The sequence below is a fragment of the Lissotriton helveticus genome, chromosome 8, assembly GCF_964261635.1.
Source record: "Lissotriton helveticus chromosome 8, aLisHel1.1, whole genome shotgun sequence".
In the NCBI taxonomy this organism is placed as follows: Eukaryota; Metazoa; Chordata; class Amphibia; order Caudata; family Salamandridae; genus Lissotriton; species Lissotriton helveticus.
In genome coordinates, this window is record NC_136069.1 from 1071232220 (window position 1) to 1071254115 (window position 21896).

Below are 21896 nucleotides of genomic sequence, written 5' to 3' on the forward strand. Positions count from 1 at the left end.
GCCAGCACCACGGTTTGGTGAATTTGACATTCTTGTATCGAGCTGTCGATAATAACGTTACACCTACTGGACACGTTGCTCTTCGTCAGTGCTTGCTTTGCGTTTGCCAATGCTTGTTTGATTGTTTCTTGTTTTTTGCCAATGCTTGTGTTGTAGTTACCACTACCGGTCTCTTTGCAGCTACCAATGCTTGTGTGATTACTCCTTGTCTTCGCCAAAGTTTATTTTGCAAATACCAATGCTTATCTTGCATTTACCAGTGCTTGTTTGATTGCTTCTTGTCTTTGCCAATGCTTGTTTGTATTTGCCAGTGCGTGTTTGCTTTGCACTTGCCACTGTTCGATTCTGCATTTACCAATGCTTGTTTGATGGCTTCTTGTCTTCGCCAAGGTTTGTTTTGCAAATACCAATGCTTATCTTGCATTTACCAGTGCTTGTTTGATTGCTTCTTTTCTTTGACAATGCTTGTTTGTGTTTGCCAGTGCTTGTTTGCTTTGCACTTGCCACTGTTCGATTCTGCATTTACCAATGCTTGTTTTGCCCATTTACCAATGCTTGTTTTTCACATTTACCAAAGTTCATTTGCTTGAATCTGGTACTGCCTGACTTCAAAATGGCCGCTTCCAATCTGCACAGAGGGATTGTCCTGTTGGCCGCCTGGTTCGAAGATGACCGCCGTTAGAGAAATCTCGGCTCCCGCGAGATTTCAACTTAATTCATTCCCTTCACACCGATTCAAACACCGGGACTCACCGGATCGCCGGTCTTGCAGGCAGCAACGCGGTGGAGACGCTCCACACACCTTCACTTGCTGGAACCTCCAAACAGGGTCGGGGTGAGCTCCCGACTCAGCCGCTCCACTCGCTGACCACTTCCGACGCCGTGCCGAGTTGCACGCATCTGGGGTAAGCTCTCAACTTTGGCGCGAAACAGCGCTCGGCTGCAAGTTTTTCCAGCGCTCGATCGCGCTTGTCAGGCAGGGCTCCACGCGATCAGCAAATCGTGGAGCGGGCACAATTACCGCTGGCCTCGGTCTTGAGGCGGCGATCTCTCTGGGGGCACACGTGTCGCGATGGCGACCACGTTCTTCGGGCTCCCCGGGACAGGACGCTTTCCTTGATCATGTAGGGATGGCAGGTCACTTCATCCCATCCTCGTCACCAGCTGTAGTGTCTTGCATACAATAAAGACAGACACTTACTTTATGTTTCAAGGAGCTTTATTGCCTTACTCCAACTGCCGCCTTCCTGCCTTGACTCCTCCTCTTCCCCTAGCCCCATGACTCCACCCACGCCCAACTACTAGACTGCTCACAATATCACAGCTAGGACAAAGAAAATATATTCAACATCCATCATATCCATAAGTTGAAATGCACTATGATCTCATGATCTGTTCTTGGTGGATAAATAGACTTGCAATGACATGAGAGGCACATACAAAGATCTAGTTGTTTGCAGAAGTTCCCGAATCGTACATTAGCTGGTGGCTATAATTATGTATCTAGTTATGGAAAGGTAACTATCATTTTTTAGAAAAGCTCTATAGTCCCTATAACACACAAAGGGTGGGAGAAGACAAACGCCAAACAGCTAGAATGACATTTAAATTATAGCCACGAGCCCTAGCGTAGCCGTGTAGCAAAGTAGTAAAGAGATCTAGTCAGAGACAGGAGTTCCAGACACGCACCTTAGATGATGGTTGTTATCATCTATTAAAGGAAACTACTATTTCTTATAAAAGGCCTACAGTCACTAACATACGAAGGTGTCAGATTGTATGATGTGGTCTAGTGGTTGGGGTGGAGTTAAGAGGGAGGAGCAGGAACGGGAGGAGCCAGAGACAGGAACCAGGGCAGTTAGAGTAGGGACAGGGCACGAGCAGGACGTAATGAATAAAGCTCCAGTTAGATGAAACCAGGTGTCTGTATTTATTGTAGCACGACGCTACAGAAGGGTAGTTTGTTGCAGGTGGACAGATAAAACAAACTACTTCCCCTAAAAAACTACCACTTCCGAGAAGGGTGACGTCATTTTGTAGTCTCAAATCACCGAATGCGGAGGCTCATTGTGAGGACACTAGCCGAGTCATAAGAATGAGATTATATTTAGAGACACGATCCGTAGTGTACCGCACTTGTAAACTGGTAAGGAGGTATTCATGGCTCATTCCTCGCTCCCTAAACCACATCCGTGGAATGATCTATGTTGTTAGATTGACTGTTTCCGAACGTTCAATAATACGTATATGACTCGAGATTGCGAGGCATATCTTTAGTTCTTAAACAAAATATGCATAAACATAAAAGCGTCGATCATAACGCCGCTAAGATTAAAACTACAAGTACCATCGTGAGTGACGTCATTTTGCAGTCCTGACTGACGTAATCACTACACACCGAATGAACGTCAATTCAGGACACCTGGAGTGTTGTTCTGTATAAAAAAGACAGCCTTTCCTACTGTCCGGTACCTCCATCCCAGCGATGTCCAAGCTGGAGGCGAAAACGGACAGGTAAGGGGATTCTAAAAACAGAGTGTACATTAGATTAGGAACCAGTTTGCATCACAGTCGGAGCCTTTGCATCTAGTTCGTCATTATGACTGTGACTCACTATACTGTGAGAGTCTGTTTCTTGTTATTGGCAGAAGACTAGTGTATAACTATAAAATGACACTTTGAAGCTTAATCGCTACTTTAATAAGAGAACGGGCTTTCCAAAGACCGCCTCATAATTATTTTTCCGGTTCTTGCTTTTCATTAATCTTTATAAGGGCTATGATGAAAACAACCTAAATCAAGCGCAGAATATAGAGCAGCCCTTGAGTTCTTGTGTTTAAAATAAACATAAAATATCGAGAATGAGTCAGTATTAGCAGACTTTGGATTGTTATAAGGTCATCACATACAGTGAACAGAGACAGTACACAAGCGCCACCTAGTGGTTCAAGGTTGTCAGTAGATATTGAACACAAGCAGTACACTTTATATAAAGTATGAAGAGAGAATACTTTATAAGGAAGAGTTGAAGAGTTGAAGAACATGATTGAATTAAACATTATCAGCTTCCTTTTACACAAGTAGGATGTATGTATTTAAGATTAGTATGATAGATGACTGGAGTTTATCCACATGCCATACCCGAAAGGAGCCATGATATGATATTGGATCTGAATTGTATGAGCTGCACAAAGACAGACTTTGAAACATGCTTCTAATGAATAATGTGATCCATGTGATAAGTTACACATGGACACCGTGGGCTGAAATAAATTGTTTGTATCCATTTCATTTTTTGGTGCATGATGATTACCCACAGACCGGGGCCTCTTTGACTGGAGCTGGTGCCGAGAGGTGAGGTCTAGTCCTCGTATTGCATTGGTAAGCATTTCCTGGCTTTTTTAGACCATTGCATTGTTCACACTAAATGGTAGTTGCAATACATTGAAGATACTAGATGCATTATTAAAAGTTGTAACCTTATTGTTTTTCAGATGCCCTATACATCATGTATATACAGAGGATCTGAACACTGATCACAAGGGTATAGTAATATTCCATCAGTATGTATAAATTTTGAATATTGCAGTAGCAAAGATTGTTTGTGGTGAGGTCCTGAATAAAGCCAGGGAGAGTTATCCCATTGGCTGAAACATGTCAACCATAGATACAAGCAGTGAATAGTTACAACTGCTGTCTTTCTCCTGCGCTGTTTTTAAGTAGGAACGCACTTTGAAATGAAATGAAAAGGGGATTTGTATAGCGCGGCTGCTGCCCGAGGGCGTCCAAGCGCTGAGTAGAGGGCGTAGTACTCTGAGGGAAGTAGGGGTGATTAGTTTCTAAAGAGGAAAGTATTTAGCTCTTTAGGGAAGATCGAGAGGATCCGGTTGGCTCTTAGTGATGGAGGGAGGGAGTTCCAGAGTTTGGTGGCATTGAGCGTGAAAGACCTGCCTCCTGCCCTGGACATTTTGATTCGGGGAACTGCAGCAAGGCATGCATTCGTTGATCGAAGCTGTTTGCCAGGGCAGTAGGGGGTAAGAAGAGAGTGGTTGATCTCAGGGCCAGCTCTATGAAAGGCTTGATGGGAAATACAGAGGGCCTTAAATGTTATTCTTTCCCTAACAGGGAGCCAGTGGAGTGATCGAATCCCTGCTTTGGCTGAGAACATAAGAAAGACGAATACCATGTTTTGCCTCCCTTGCCTATCCTATTTTAAATACACATTTCTTCTTTTTTCTTGCACTGCACCTTTCTAAAAGGAAATAATTCCCTTTGTTGTTTCCTCTGGTAAGAACTCAACAAGAGGATACAACTCATTTACTATTCCTCTTTGACTGGGGAGGAAAGAAGAAGAGTTGTTTGAAACCCCAGATGACAACACTGGGCACGTCAAGTGAAATGATGGGATACCGATAATCCTGAATGGGTTCTCTAATTTTCACCTTCTATATGAATTTCTACTATGCATCTTGACCTTCTTTGCTTGCACCTAGTACAATAGCACAAGTGGCGGTTTGTGACTCTGGACTTATCTAGAGTTACTTTGTTGTTTATAGACCACAGATTATTTGGTTGTTATGTAATCAATAGGAATAGGGGGATTTAATCTGTGAAAGTCTTCAAATTTTCCCTCAGACCCAGTATATAGTATATTTGGCTTATATTTTGTTGCCTACATGCTGGCATGTGTACATTTACGTGTTGTACTGCCATATGTACAACTGCTCCATACATGATAATGAGCGTTTACAAGTTGTTCTGACATTGTCTCACATTATGTTATATGTTGGCCAATGTGTACATGACAATGTAAGTAAGTGGTGGGTATACAGAGTATGTGTTGCCACATACTGTTGTGTTTAGACATGGGTGGGTGAGTCAAACATACCCATTGAAATTGATGGACAGGTCAAATATGGTAGCAATGACACACATGGTTGTAAAACTTCAGGTACGTTTTGGCAATGTTCCATTGCAAGACATTGTGGAGTGTGTATGCAGTCAGGAGGTATGCACATGTGCATCTGTATAGGCTCATTCTGTGGCTGGCGATTTAAATCAGGAAGTGGCATGCTGACATGTTGGGGTCATGTGTGTGTGTGTCACCACTCATTGCTATATCAGTATTTGTGATAGCTAAACACGAAATGTACAGTGAATCCACTTCCCTTGTGGACAGGAGTAAGACCTCGTTGAGAACTAGGAATTTCCTATACCTCATGTATTACAAATGTACTGATGTCATTAAGATTTTTATTTTTTTTAAAGGTGAGCTCACAGGAGACAATCTAGACAGTGGATGTTCCTAGGCAGACTCATGTACAATGGACATTTTGTCTGCTAACTAAAACCAAATGAAGCTACTTTGTCTCCATTGTACTCTTCTATACTATTCGTGACACCTAGCTAGACTACACTTGTGAATCTGTCAACTTTGTTATCTGCAGGCCCGGACTGGCCGTTGTAGGCACTGGGCAATCCCCCGGTCGGCCGCATGGTTGGGGGCCGGTTTTGGGCCCCAGGGGGCCGTTTTTGTTGCAGGGCCGTTTTTGCAGCATAGCTGCAATAACGGCCCTGTAACAAAATCGGCCAAAAACCGGCCCTGGCAAAGAGTGCGGTCGCACCCCCAGGATAGAGGGGGGGGGGGGGCGGCTGAGCACTTTGCCAGGGCCGATTTCGGTTCCCAGTCCGGCCCTGGTTATCTGGCAGTGGACCGAAGTACAAGTGTCACTTGTGAAGTGTGAATATTATGCAATGGGCACTTCCATGTCATGTCATGTCATTAGTGTTACTCACAAGATGTGGCTACCTCTCAGTAGCAGGGGCCCAGATGTCCTACATGCAGTGTGTCTGTGAAACATGAGCAATAGTGGATTGCAGGGCCTTGTGTCATGAGTAGGCAAGCAAATGGTTCAAGATATTGTTCTTAATAAAACTAACAGCTATTCCTTATGGTGGGCCAAAGTGGACCCTACTGAATTTTCCAAGAAGCTTGTGGGTAAATATTATGAAGCCTTTTTAGATTGTCCAGATGAGACTTTTGCTGATGGCAAAATCTTAGAATCCTTCCAGCAGATCACTAGGGGGACTAAGGAAGCCTTAATGGCTGAGAATAAAAAAGGGCATAAGAAAAATCAAGGTTGGTTTAATGCTAGGTGTACGAAAGCACAAAAGATATTGAAATGTGCTTTACATAAGCCATTAATAGTCAATCGAGAAATTAAAGAGTGTAGACTGGAGTACAAACAAGCTTTAAAGGAGTGTTAGAAGGAAACGAGAGAGGACGCATGGAGGGTTTTACATGAAGCAATATTGGCAACAGATAACAAAGAGTTTTGGATGGCAGTAAATGACTCCTTCTTGAGTCCAAATTATACTCCTACCCTAGAGATCACTATTAGTGAGGAGGAGTAGGTAAAACATTTTTCAAATATGTATAAACTCACAGGAGGAAATGCAGGAATAGATAATATACTAACAGACAGGTGCATAATTGCTCTCATCAAAATACTCATAGAGCTACACTTTACCCTAGATGAGGTTAATCGAGGAATTGAAGCCAGTAAGGGAGGAAAGGCGCCCAGTCCCGATGGGTTACCAGTATATCTGAATAAAGCTAATCTTTTGCTACGAGCCCACTTTTGACTCAAGTAATTTCAGCATTTTGCACCTCAGGCCTTATTGCTACCTGGTCAGAATCGTTATTGGTGCTGATCTTTAAGAAAGGCGATCGCCAGAACCCTGCCAGCTACCAGCCAATATCATTACCGGATACGTTGGTCAAGGTGATGGGCTGTATTGTATTAAACAGACTCCAGGACTGGGCCGAGGCTAATGACATATTTTCCGACCTGCAATTTTGCTTTCGAGCAGGCATAGGTACAGTTGAGCAAGGATTAAATCTGAACTTATTAATTGGGAAATGCACCCAATACCCGCCCTTCTCTACGCTGATGATGCAGTGCTGATGTCACACACTCAGCTGGGGCTACAACTTGTTCTGACAAGTTTCACTACATACATGCAGAACCTGGGACGACAAGTTAATGTATCAAAGACCTTCAAACGTGTTGTTATTGCAATATATGGTGCAGGCGTGTGGGGTTATTGCGACTCTCAACTTTTACAACTAGTTAAGAATGCCTTCATAAGAATCCTCTTAGCGGTGCCAGGAAGCTGCTACACTTATGTATGCCGTTCAGAGCTAGTGTTACCTTACATAGCGGACCTAATTAAAATCTAGCAAATCCTCTTATGGCATAGGATATGAGCCTTGGAGAAATCCACCCATAATACGAATAAAATAAGAGATGTGTTAAATTACATCGAGTGTCTAACATACCTTGGCTGAAATATATCAAAGACGTTGTGAATGACCTTGGTCATCCAGAATTTTATGATGAACCGGGTTCCATAGCTGCTGTCACCCGAAAAAGATCTTAAAAGAGAATGTATGAACCTACTGGAGTCAAATAGATTTTCTACTGCAATATTGAGACCGACTGTACAGAATAATCAAATACCGACTGTACAGAATATTCAAATGATACTGACCACACAGATACAGCCCTATCTGTAAAACATGGAGGCTACTCAGAATAGATTTGTTGTAACTCGTTTTAGGCTTGGTATTTTTTATAGATTAACAAGCCTTCTGGTAATAAATGATTGGTCAACATCACTCTGTAAATGTCCATGTGATGAGATGTCGCAACAAACAACACTTCATGTAGTGCTTTTTCGGGACTTTTATGAACTACAGAGAAATATATGGATTCTGCCAATTTTAAAGATGTTTGGTCTTAGGCCATGTCACCCAGCATTTATATCCCTCCAGCTGTTACATAATAAATATGTTATGTGGTCTGTGGCAATGTTTCTAAAGACTATAATCAGAAATAGAAAAACTATTACATTATGAAATCTTATTGATGAAATTTAAATTGTACCCTATGATGATTTTTTAACCAGCTGTTGCTGAAGCTTTTTTTTAACCTTTTATGTCAAATGCTTATTTAATTGTTCTTAATATAGAATTTCTTTAGCCTGTAAAGATTATTTGTTTGTATTTGCTTTTCTGATTTACTCTATAGAAATCAAATGAAGCTTATTGAATTTGAGTAGGCATGCATTTCATGCGGACATTTGATATCCAGTAACTATGGTATGAGGGTGATGACATCATTTGATACACAAATGAGGCTGGATTCGGGATATGTCATGCATGCAGTTAGAGGAGACTGTGAGGATGACACCATTATTTGTGACTGTGCACAGCTCATGTACCATTCATGCATGTTCTCGTAGAAATATTGGCCCAATTTAGTTATCCTAGACAATTTTGATTCCGTTCTACTGTGTAATGTGTTGTGTTATGATATGCTTGCCTAATGTGTTCAGGCTATTGTAACTCACATATTTATCTTATTTCAGCATTTTCCCAGGATAGCGAAGGAGACGGAGCCAAGACGCAGCTGGCCACAGTGGTTCCCTTCAACCCAGTGACAGCGAGGGTCCCAGTGGCCCAGAGGGTGGTAGGAGTGTCACGGAGGAGCAGTCCAACTACTCTAAAGCAACATCTTCATCAAGCTCCACGGTATACTCGCAGGTGGTGGTGGATCCCCATGGACCTCAGTATGCTACATCCTTGTCCGCCATCCTCCCTACCATCTCCACCCTCCCTGCTGCTCCCCAACCTTTTGTCCATGCCTGCTTTCCTAAGCAGAGGAGAGCCTCGTTCCCCCAGATGCCTCACCCCCTGCCTCTGTCTTCCCTGATGCCCTGAGTGTGGAGGATTTTGACCTCCTAAGGCAGATTTGTGTTAGTCAGACAGCAGTGCTGAATGTCCTCCAGGTGCAAACATCCCAGCAAAACATGATGGTGTTGTACCTAGAAGGCATTTACTCTGACATGTCTGACCTACAGAAATCTTTTCAGGCGCTGGCTTCCACACTCACAGCAGCCTTCCAACATTCCCAGCTTTCCAACCCACCTCCTGCCCCTTCCCCAACCACTATCCCCATCACCCTACCTGCCTAAAGCACACACAAACATCACACATCCACATCAACAGTCACACACAGCACACCCAAAGACAATCATAAGATGCCAAAATCCAGCACACGCACTCACCATGCAGTCACAACACTCATCACCACAACCACTGACATACACACAGACAGCACACCCACAGCCGCAGTCACAGACACTTGCAACGTCACAAAGACAGACGCCACACCCACAGCTGCAGCCACAGACACTTCCACATTCACACAGACAGCACATCCACCTCCGCAGCCACTTCCACCATCACATAGACAGACATCACAGCCAAAGCCACAGACGCTTCCACCATCATACAGACAGCACAGCCACAGTCAGACACTTCCACCATCACACAGACACCACAGCCACATACACTTCCACCATCATACAGACAGCCAGACAGCACACCCACAACACCAGCCACAGAGACATCACACACTTCCAATCACCAGAGACATTCCACAGCCAAATATAAATCATACACAGAGACATGCACGCACTGCAAGCACAACTCAGACCTCACATCCCTTCACTCCAAGACCCAACCCACCTCCATTCCTCCTCCCCTGTCTTGTAATACTCTTACCTTGTGTGCTATTGACCTTTTCCCTGCTAGAGCTGCCCTGCCCCCCCTAAACCCAAAAGGTCTGGTTTCCCACCCCTACCCTTTCACGTTAACCCCCAAAAAACCTGACCCCTCCACTACAAAACAGCTCCCTACCACCAAAGGGAGTAAAAGAAATTCAAACCCGCCTGTCCCGATTCCTAGCCACACCCTCCGAAAACCGAAAGGTCCTCTTCCTCTACCCACTCCACAACTTCTAAGCATAAGAGTTATCCACCTGTTCCCACCCTCCCTGTTGCCCTCACTACCCTAAAAGGGTACAAAATCCAACTGATTATACGGCCCTGTCCTCTAAAACCCGAGGCCAGCCCTCCCACCCCAGAAACCACACCTCCTAAACCCAAGCCCATCACTCCTGCCAAATCCTCCCAACCCAGCCCCCAATCCAAACCTCAACCACCCCAATAACTCATCAGAGGTATCTGGACTGCCCATTGGATGCCCCTTTCCTGAGGAGGTTTCCCTGGCTGTGATCTTGTTGGCAAATGTCATGGCACAGCAGGGTAATGGACCACATGGGCAATTTTGGATTGGCCATTGGCCTTTGTTCAATCACATTGAAAAATGTGTATGAATAATTCATGATGACCTTTATCCTGCATTTGCTACTGATGCTATTTGTTGTTCTTGAATTTTTTGGGATGTGTGACAACAGTTGGGTTTGTTAACTCATGATAGCTGATCCATTTTCAGTGGTAAATCTTGTCAAACCTTGGAACAAGTTATGGAGTGAAAGAGGACAAGGGCCAATGTTCTATGGTTTCATGAGTGAGATAAATTCCAATTGTGGCATACATTGATTTGTGGGCCATCTGCTCTGGTAAGTATTGCATTTTACCTTGCCCAATGACCTTGTATTCAGGCTAGCTGTACTAGGTGAAATGTTTGGTGGATATGTGTTACATATGTGCTAAGTAGGTATTTGGTACACCACACAAGGGAGTACTGTCTTCTGATAGGTATTTGTTACTTTGGAGGGACACGTAAGCCTTCTCATGTGTGTTCTTTTATAATTCTTCTCATGGATGCCTGACTAGTGTTGTTGCTGTAGAGTTATTTTAAAGATTTGCACTTATACATCAGCCACATGAGCATGCCACTGTATGACAATATTGGTTGTCCGAAATTCTACATCATGCCGCAGGTCCTAATGCCATGGTGTGATTGATACAGGTGCAATCTGGACTGTGCCCTTGGCCTGTTGTCTTCCAGGAGTCCCCCCGGTTTAGATACCCACATCTACAGAGTCTCTTCACAGTGTAGCCTTTACATATATGAGACTGCAGTTTTTGACAATCCCATTTGCCTGACTTATCGTATTGCCCTTCCCTGTGCGTGATGAGGGAAGGGCAATACAGTACTTTTGTAGTGTAGTAGTTTATATTTTTACAGAGACATCCATACAGCTATATTGTCGATGTCTCAATAGGAGCTAGCTTATGTACAATCTCAGGGTGTTCCAGCTTACAAGAGCTATGTCCTTTATGAGAAGAGTTGTTTTTGCCACTGTTTATTGCACTCTTATTCACACCTGTTTCTGAGGTGTTCACACATTTGGATTGGGTGGTTGTGTGCCTGTATATTGTCACTGATCTGGATATAGGCGTAACCATGGATATGTGATGGGATAGTACATTACATACAGGGATCCACAAGATATTTTGGGCCAGGGATTCAACGCCCCTAGCCTTATCCCTGGTGTCTCAGGGGTGGGGTATGTAGTGTGTGAAACCCAGTATCGATGTATAGTGTGGGCCAAAGTTGACTAGCTGTATTTTCAGTCAGGTGATGTGCAGTGTCTGTATATTTTCCACAAAGGACGTTTGACCTACATGCACTGACACATGCATGCGATCTCAGTCTCCTCAATTATGGTAGACTTTTACGGTTATGTGAAATGTGTGTTTGTATGTGTTTTTAGTGTCCACCACAACCGTACTTTGAGTGTGAGGAGTGCCCTGGATGTCTCTCACAGGTGTGGGGGTGACATACATGAGAGCATGGCTTACAAGCATGTAAGATGTACATATGTATAAGTAATATTGTCTCACTCACACAAGATATTTGTTATTGGGACACAGCACAACATCACAGTATCTGTTGACACGAGTAACATACCATCTACAGGTCTTCCGTACAGTTGGATTTACCAATGGTTGTTACTTGCATTAGTTCTAGGTGTTACTACTCAGACTTTATAGCATGACATTTATGGTGATGCTTCTGATCTGATCTATCAATACAGGGAATGGACTTCTAAGGGTCTCTTGGCTGTTCATGTGCGGCAGTGGTAGGTTGTATTGCTGCAGAGTTGATTATATATAGGGCTCACGGTTTTATGGTATTTCTTTTTTTGACATTTCCGTCTGTATTTATCCATATTTATATTTTGCTAATTTTTTCTGTATTTATCCATATTAATTTTGGGTTTTGAGAAAAAATGAGGCTGAAATTAGCATTTTTCCACTTTCATTTAACCAATAAATATTCACTCGCGCTTGAATGCCTGCCAGGTTTCATTGCTGTGAACACCCGCAGAAGATAAATCAATGCACTTATATAAAAATATGCAAATTTTAGTATCAAACTTGTGCATATCTATGCTGTTAAAGCCTCTTTTCTAAACATTTTCTCTTTTTTAACCCCCTTAACTATCGACACAGCTTTTGGACTGGCAGTCATGGTAGACAGTATATAAAATAACTCAAAAAGTAAACCAAATCTGTTTTTATCCACATTTAAAAATGAAAATAAATGTCTTCTGTCTGTATTTATCTGTAAAGCTCTGTAAAAACAGATAACAGGGAGCCTTTATTACTTATCACATCCTGAGGAAGGGGGATGGTATGGAGACCCCATTGGGACCCTTCTCCGCATCAGCTTTAAACATTGCCCGTGATGACCACTGACAGACCCGGAAACCCTTCGAACATTTTAACACAACTGTCACTTCTCACTCTTTCCAAGATCCCTTCAGGTCCCCTCACGTCAGGCTTCTTCTCATATGTTTTGTATTAGCTATATGTCCAAGTGTGTTCATTTGGGGACATGTTGCACGCACACCCCCATTCCTAACGACAACCGTATGGGCCTGCTCTTCCATGGCGGTGCCTCAATTTGGTGGGGACTGTATGTGAATGGGTGAATGTGTAATTTACCACTGGATTTGTCCACGGCGGTTTACATTTGGTCATGAGTGAGCAGGTACAGTAGTGGCAGGATGTGTAGAAGAGGCTGCAGGCAAGTGCAGGAAGTGAAAAGCTGTGTAGAGGTGAGTGTAGGGTTATATCCCTCCCTTTCCGCTATTGTCAGACCGGCTAAATGAAGCATCGTAATAGGGCGAGCATTCTGTAGGATAGTCTACTCTCTGACAGGCTACATTGGACCTTTTCAACACCACTGCTGTTGGAAATTTGTGTCAGAATCAGAAGGACCGCAATGGTTGGATTTCTGCATATTCCCACGCCCTGAAATCAGGTCGTCGAACCTACCGCTTCCGACTGCCTCCAACAGGATGACAGAAGCCGGTCAGACCAGCATAGTAATGACCCCCAAAGTATTTTGTGCAGGGGTGTTTCATCTATTTGTCGCAGGGGAAGTCGGATGGCCCATTTTGTTTTTTAAAGGAAATCTGAATTTTTTTTTATTATCCATTTTTTTCCAAAATAGATCTCTTTGTTTTTCATGTTTTCCTGGAGAGTTTCTTTTTTTTTTAAACAATTTGTCTGGTTTTTAAGGAACATATAGACTGTGGCTTGCCTCGAGGGAGTGTTTTTATTTTTTAAACTACTTTTTGGGGGGGGTTTTACTGTTTTTTAAACTAATTTTTGTGGATACTTTTTTCAACTATGCAGATTTGGACAGAGATCTGCAGCAATAAAATCGTAAATTTGATTAATTACTATATATTTATAATTATGTTATGTTGATATATTTATTATATTTTGACTTCCTTGTAGGACTTTGTAATGGTTAGCTACTTCTGTCACAGGGACATAGACTAGTGCAATGGCTGTTGGGAGCATATTCCACACTCAGGGGTCCATTATGATATCGGGCGGATTGCCTCCGCCAGGCTGGCAGTAGCCACCGCCACAAAATCTAGGGGTGTAGGGGGGAAGTGCCTGCTAGAGCCGCCCCCCACTCAGACAACTATTACTCAAAGAGAGCCCTACCAAGGCAAGGCGCATCAACAATTTAGGCCATGCGGAGGGTCTGAAATATCATCAAAAAGTCTAGAGTCCCTCAACGTGTGATTTAACACTGTACCCCAGGTCAAGATGCATAAATTCATAAAAATAAATAAACACAGGTCCCTGTACAATAACACCCAAAAATTAAAGTGAGAACAGAGAGAGTGCCTCACGGTCGAAACACCCGAGGGGGTTCCTGGTTAGCAATCACCAGTTTACCCTCTTCTCATCATTGGTCACTCTCTCTGGGTGAAGAAAAAAGAGACACACACAAACATGTATATGTGCACAAATAAGAAAAGTGACAAACACACCAATAGTAAACAATTTCCAACTTTTATAGTGCGAAAAAGTAATACCAAACCCCGTTGAAAACTTGGAACCAAAAAATAGGTTCTAAAATGAAGAGGTTTGCTAGCTATCTGTCTTTATTCTGGTGCTGCAACCCTTCAATTAAAAAATGGTTAGTTATATACCATCATTGTTTGTTTGCTGCCGACATGTTTCGTTGCTCCAACCTTAGCAACTTCATCAGGGCAAAAGATGGGGTGCACTATTCACAATCTTCACACCTTGTTAATTTGAAGGTTTGCCACTATTCTTATTTGTGCACATATACATGTTTGTGTGTGTCTCTTTTTTCTTCACCCACAGAGACTGACCAATGATGAGAAGTGGGTAAACTGGTGATTGCTAACCAGGAACCCCCTCGGGTGTTTCAAACGTGAGGCACTCTCTCTGTTCTCACTTTAATTTTTGGGTGTTATTGTACAGGGACCTGTGTTTATTTATTTTTATGAATTTATGCATCTTGACCTGGGGTACAGTGTTAAGTCACACATTGAGGGACTCTAGACTTTTTGATGATATATCAGACCCTCCGCATGGTCTAAATTGTTGATGCGCCTTGTCTTGGTAGGGCTCTCTTTGAGTAATAGTAGCCACCGCCAGCTTGGCGGAGGAAATCCGCCCGATATCATAACCAGATTTCCCCCCCGCCATATTAGGATGGCGGGGGGACCACGGCGTACGGAAAGACCGTCCGCCGCGGTCACCTTGCGGCCGGGGCGGAAAAGGAATAATATGGTGGCGGTGTCTAATAGACAATGCCAGACATATTATGATGTCTGGTTTTCAGTGCCTTTCCGCGGCGGCAATGCCGCCACGGAAAGGCATGCGGTCTTCACTTTGGGGGCCCCCTGCGGGCCCCCAGAGTGAAGTACAGGTGGGGGGGTGCACATGGGGGGGTACCTGTGGTACCCCCCTTCATTGTCATTTACAAAGCGGAAGGCACAGCGCGTTGCCTGCCGCTTTGTAAATGACAATGTGAAAGTGCATTTTCAGCATTGTGGAGCACTGCCCGCCACAATGCTCAAAATACAGGATGTGCCCGCCACTGTGGCGGGCACATCCTAATAGCACCCCCGGGACCCCCGCCCTTATGGCGGGTGGTCCCGATTTACGATGGGATGACGGGCTGGCAAAGTCCACCCGTCATCCTAATGAGGCCCTTAGCGTTTGATTATGAGTGTAGTGGTCCGACAGCCTGAACGCCTCAGACTCTACTGGACCACCGTTGTCGTATTACAAATTTACTGCGTTGCCCGCTGTGTGGCTGTGGCGGTATTGCGGTGAGGGGGAATGGTTTTCCATATATATTGATACCTGTGTGAGCATTTCAACTGCATATGTGTTGAATGCACGTATATGCATGATACATGTGGGAAAATACCACCTACCCATTACTGGGCTCCGGCCCATATGTCTGTGGTACAGGCAATGGGTACATGGCACAAAAAGGACTTCCCTGTAGATTGCCACATACGGGTTCGTATTCCTCAGGGTGAAGATGCTGCTATGAAGGAGGGACCATGAGAAAGCGATCCACGTCATACTCTGCCTGGAAGAACAGGAAAGGGGTGAGTATGCACCCAAATCCTTTATTTCTGCTGGCCTGAAGGCGGTGGTCCAACCTCAGCGGTCGGCTCATCAGAAAGCCAACTCGTAATGCAGATGGCGGTGAGGCTCCTCAGTACCACCTTATGGCAGCTGCTTTTCCCCGACCGCAACCCCGGCAGTCGAAGGTGTGCTGGGGTTGTCGTCGGATAGACTGCGGTCTTTGCAAAGCCAATCTGGCAATCACGTAATACGGCGGTCGGACTGTTGAATTCATGGTGGTCGGACCGCAGCCACCGATATGGCGATTCACAGACCACCAAATTCAAAATAAGGTACTTAGTGCAGATTTCTATAGGTGACAGCATATACTTAGAAAGGAATGATAGCAACATCCCTGTATGGCTGTGTAGGGGTATATTGTTAGGATAAATTGGATCATAGCTTGCTCAAAGTCAATATTAATTTTTGGAGGATAGTACTTGTTTGTCTCTTGCCTGATGTGGTTTAGCAGTTCCATATAGGTACTGCCTTATTTGTTTGGAAGTAATGCATACATAAAAGATATATATGTTTTTGAAATTTACTGTGTATGGTGTAAAGTTGATGGAATGGTTTGGACACTTTTCAAGTGCCATCCATCACCCAAGTTTGACATTGGGCTAGTATGAGTACATTTGGAGAGGTACTAAATATAAGTATATGGTTGTCATTACTTTTATTATCATATCGTAGAAATTGTTCCTCTCTGTGGGTTATTGTAAGTTGTGGTTGGATGTCTATATCTCTGAAGGTTTTAGGAGCAGGTCGGGAGTCACTGGTGACCCTTTTAGTTTGTGTTGTTAGGCATTTGAACGTGGATATTGTTGGTAACTAGCCGGTTATATGTTCTGGTACGTGGAGTAGTATATCTTTAAGCATTTGTGATGTGAGTTCTTGGGTACTAGAGCTTGCTTCTCAAATATTTCCTAATACTTTTCTCCCTTCTATTTCTATTATATTGGGAGGGTGATTATTCTCTTTTACATTATTACTACAGTTTCATTGGTAGTTGCCCACCAATAACATGCATTAGAATAAAATGTGGCCCATTTCCAATTAATACGTTCAGCAGAAGCATTTTCTTGACTGTAGGTGTATCCCATGTAACACAGTAACAGTTGCCCCTTCTGTGATGTTATACGTTTTGCACCTTCTGTCATTATTTCTGTATTTACTGTAAAAATATGAATATAAAAAATTGTTATATAATTAATGTGGTTTATTAATATACATTTTCGTTTTCTCCAAAACGTACTTGTATGTTGTTTAGAAAAGTTTTGTCTTCTTGGAAACTTTTTCTTCTGCAAGCTTATTCTTGAAACAGGTGTTTTTGTCTGTTGGAAGAGAAAGGGTAGTTTTATTTATTGCATATATTATATTTTTGATGGTTAACTACGTTTAGGTTATGCTGACTTTTAACTGTTGCGGTTTTAGTATGTATAAAGCAGTTTTTTAGATACACTTACTTTTTTTATGGTGCTTGATGTGGTCTTGCCGATGGAGTTTAGTTGAAGGTTGAATCATCTGTAGGAAAGGCAGTTAGTAATTGTTTATTATGAATTGTTGTTTAAAGTTAAAATCATTTAACTTAATATTTTAAATATAATTATAACTTGCTAGGATATAGTGGATGTATGGTTGACGCCAATTCATGTTTTTTTAAGCTCGTATTAGACATAACATATTTTATTTAATATTAGATGTGTTTATTTTAAGTAAAGAAATAGCATTATAAATATGTGTTGTACGTAAGTGGGATGTGAAAATGTGTAATGTATAATTTAGAAGATTTTCTGTTTATATACTTTAATGAATTATTTTGGTTTAGTAAAATATTATGTTTTATTTTTAAATTGTTGTTATTATTGTAGGATACATTTTTTGTTTGTTTGTTCAAATATTGTGGTTTTTGTAATATTTACTGTTACTTATTACTTGTGTTAACAATATCTATGTAGTCCATATTATTGATTTCAATATTTTTTCACATAGTCCATGGTTAGTTATAAGTCACAATATATTTTGTTTTCGATATATGTTAGATTAGATATTTTTGGAGACAATATTTATGTCGATGGTATTAGTGACTTTAATTAAGTATAGGGTCTTGATATTTTTGTTAACGATATTAAAGTTTTGATAATTCTGTAAGTCGATATTTGTTGTCTCGATATTATGTCAGTGATCCCCTGTAACCCCCGTATGCCAGGAGGGGGCCACTAGGGAAGTCATCCATTGCACCAACATTGTTGAGGCTGTTGCCTGTGACCCTCGTATGCTATAAGCAAGGGGTGGTGACACACCGTATAGGCACACAACCATTATCATATGACAATACACCCACTCATCTTTCACCAATAACCTCCCTTTAGATATCCACACAGTCATCTTACACCAACACAACCACCATCATATGGCAACACACCCAATGTCATATGGCCACCCCGTATCATCAATAACCACACACCCATCATTAAATGTGTGCATATGTTCTTATATCCCCATATCAGGCACCCTTAGCCACACTTACAAGCCTATATGAACTGAATTTTGTCTCTGAGACTGTTAACTCATCTAAGAAATGTCTCCCCTATCACGAAGACTACTGTTCATCCAAATGACCCATATGGGAGAATGTAAACTCATAAAGAGACTGCTAACTTACAAAGGCTTCTGAAAACCAGGGAAACTGCCATCAAGTGCTTAATTGGTGCTGGTGGGTTATGATGCTCAGCACCAGCACTTATTTTTCTGATTCTCCGGACCGGCACTTATGACAGTCCACCACATGGTGGAACTGTTTGTCTAATTTTGAGGTGAGCACAAAACACATTGTTTAATAATTCAATATATGTTACAAATGTGGCCTATACAATTCTTATTGCATTGAATGGCCTGGAATAGTCTGAATTGCCACACTTGTAGAAGTGTGAGTATCACTTGTTGTGTTGGTACTGTCATTGGCACCGCTGGCAGTGGCAATGGGAAGGGTGGTACAAGCTGTAATGGCCTCCTGAGAAGAGCCCTGGCGTCTTACTTTTACAAATTAAGCACTGCTGCTGACCCATGGCCAAACCTGCAACCCGATTCAGAAAAGGGGGTGGTGATGACCCAGCAGGAAGTCTACTGGTCCATCATTTATAATCCTGATCACGGAGATGCTAACTTGTGTGGCTGCTGACTCATTCGGGGGAGAACTAGCCTTTCTAGAAGACAGTGTACCCATCGTGGATAATCTGTGCTGGCTGGGATGCCTGTGCTCTCCACAAGGACAATGTTTAACCTTTTGAAAGATTAGAACTTTTGATCTACAATCGGACACAAAGTTGAGGGCATTGCGCAGGCAGCACAAGGCATCTAGTGTTGATGAAGCTACCCTATGAATTGAGACCCAATCATAGTTTGGCAAACCAGGTTCTTGTGCCTACGTCAATAGGTCATGTGCTACTGGATGCTGCAACAGAAAGGCTTGAGGGCTTGATGCGTATGTTTGTGTCCATGCTTTGCTAACTTACTCCAGTGGCAGTAAGGTTGTTCTACCTTTCTATACAGTTTTAATCCCCACGCCATTGATTTCTGACAGTGATGTGACAGTTATCGTTTGTTGTAACATTTGGGCCTTTTTTGGGGTGGGAGAACGTTCCTGCTACCTTATGCGCTGGGATTCTGGAGCATCAGTGGGCCAGCATATGGGTCTCCCTGACATCCTACTAGCTTTGGCCATGCCGTAGACTTTCTTCGTAACAACTTTGATGGCTGCCATCCAAGCTTGCTTGAAGACACTCTTTACTCAGGGGCATTGGGTGGCTGCAACATTAGTTAGTGTTGATATTTTCATCTAACCTCCATTTGACAACTTTGTTTCCCTATTCAAAAGAAAGAGGTCTGTGGACCTTAAAAGTGTGATTTGTTTTCAATGTGATCATTACTGGACTACTGAATATTTACCTATTTAAACATGGTATGTTTTCCTATCTTTTTATTAACCCAGCTTTTTATTCTTTGCTTCAATTATTTATTGTAATATCACATTAAAGTTCTGCTCCTCGCCCGCCGAACTCAAAGGATAAGACTCCCACCCTTCCTCTCCGAACCCACAGAAATCAGATGCGGAGTACCTCAAGGATCCTCCCTCAGCCCCACGCTCTTCAACATCTAAATGGCCCCTCTCACAACCATTGTCAGAAATCACGGATTCAGCATAGTATCCTACACCGATGACACCCAGCTCATCCTCTCCCTCAACAAGGATCCTGACATCACCAGAACAACTTCCAGGAAGGAATGAAGGACGTCACATCCTGGATGAGCAGCAGCTGCCTGAAGCTCACTGGGAGAAAACAGAAGTCCTCATTCCCGATGCAACCCTCTCTGCATGGGATGGCACATGGTGGCCCCCGCCCTCGGCAACCCTACCACACCTGCTGACCACACCCGAAACCCATAACCTCCGATTCATACTCGACTCCTCCGGCACCATGAATCGACAGATCAACGCCGTATCCTTCGCTTTCTTCAACACCCTCCGCTTCCTAAGCAAGACCTTCACATGGATGCGCCCCCTCCGATTCCAGGAAACCGTCAACCAAACACTCATCACCAGGAGGGTGGACTACTGAAAAGCCCTCTACACCGGAATCAACAAAACTCTAGTCCACAAACTCCTGACCATCCAGAACGCCGCAGCCAGACTCGTCCTCAACATCCCACGACAAGACCACATCACCTAGCACCTACAAGACCTCCACTGGCTACCTGTTGACAAAAGAGTAACCTTCCAACTGCTCACACACACCTACAAAGCCCTCCACAACACCAGACCCCAATACCTCAACTAACAAATCTCCTTTTATGCCCCCAAAAGAAACCTCTGCTACGCTGACCTAGCACTGGCCGAAATCCCCTGCATCCACAGAACCGGAATGAGAGGCCGATCCTTCTCCTACATCGTGGCCAAGACCTGGAACGAACTCCCCCTCAACATCAGACGAAGCCCTATACTGCAAGCATTCAGGAACAGCCTCAAGACCTGGCTCATCGAATAAACGGAGCTGCTCGAAACCCCCCTCCCCCAGTGCCTTGAGAGCCTCACGGGTGAGTATTGTGCTCTACAAATCTCTGATTGATTGACTGAAACACATTAATAAAAGTGCTATAGAAAATCCACATATTAAACAAGAATATATGAAAATTGTATACTTCCAATAACATGTGATTGTTGTAAACCAGTGTTTCTCCAACTCTTACGAACTTGGGGTTCTCCACCTTATTTAATGGTGGGTGACCATTCTGTTCACAACTTTGTTGTCCAAACGTACTATGCCATCAGAAACTTTATTCTGGGCGAAAATCTTTAGCTGGCAGTCCATCCATCACAGAGCCACTAATTAATTAACATTAGTTGGCCCATCCAATTTAGGACGGGATTTCATACATCCATTATTGCTGCTGGGGACCAGCAACCAGCTACTTAGAAACAAACCCAGAGCCCCGGGTTTGTGGTTTGTTTCTAAGACACTGAGAATATTATATATTGTAAGACCATTCGAAGCATCCTGCTTAACAATTATTTCCCATTTAAAGGGCAGAGATGTATCAATGAGGAAGTGAAGGTGTCATGCGGGAATGGGGCATCTGCCAAACTCCACAAGTTTGGCAAGCTTATCTGCCCACCTGAAAATAAACTCCTTAGACCTTTGTGGCCTTCCCTCACATAAGATATGTCTTTGTATTATTTCCCTGCCATTCAGAGCAGTACACTGCTAAAGATAATGAGTAGAACAGACAGGTGAAATGCCTGGAATGGAACTTGGAAACAAGGACTTCACTGATACCTTGACAACAGTTCCCAGTCCTTCAAACAAGAGGCAGATAATAGATTTGTAGTGCAATGGTTAACAGACAGTAGGAGGTAGCAACAGTAAAAGACTGAACCGTAATTAGCATACACTATGGAACACAGGTACTTTGTCCTCATCCTCGAAATCTGAATCAAGTCAGGTCTTAAGTTTGCAAGTAATATTTAGGAGATAAATTATATACAATGAATCTAAAATAAATGTAATTTACCTATTGATTCTTTAGACTGAAAACCT

The 21896-nt window shown here is 43.0% G+C and overlaps 1 protein-coding gene across 7 annotated transcripts in view; it reads right to left on the minus strand.

Annotated features, from left to right (window-relative positions):
• LOC144773109 (betaine-homocysteine S-methyltransferase-like) overlaps positions 1 to 21896 on the minus strand; it is a 656112-nt gene that overhangs the window by 285040 nt on the left and 349176 nt on the right. The window lies entirely within an intron of this gene.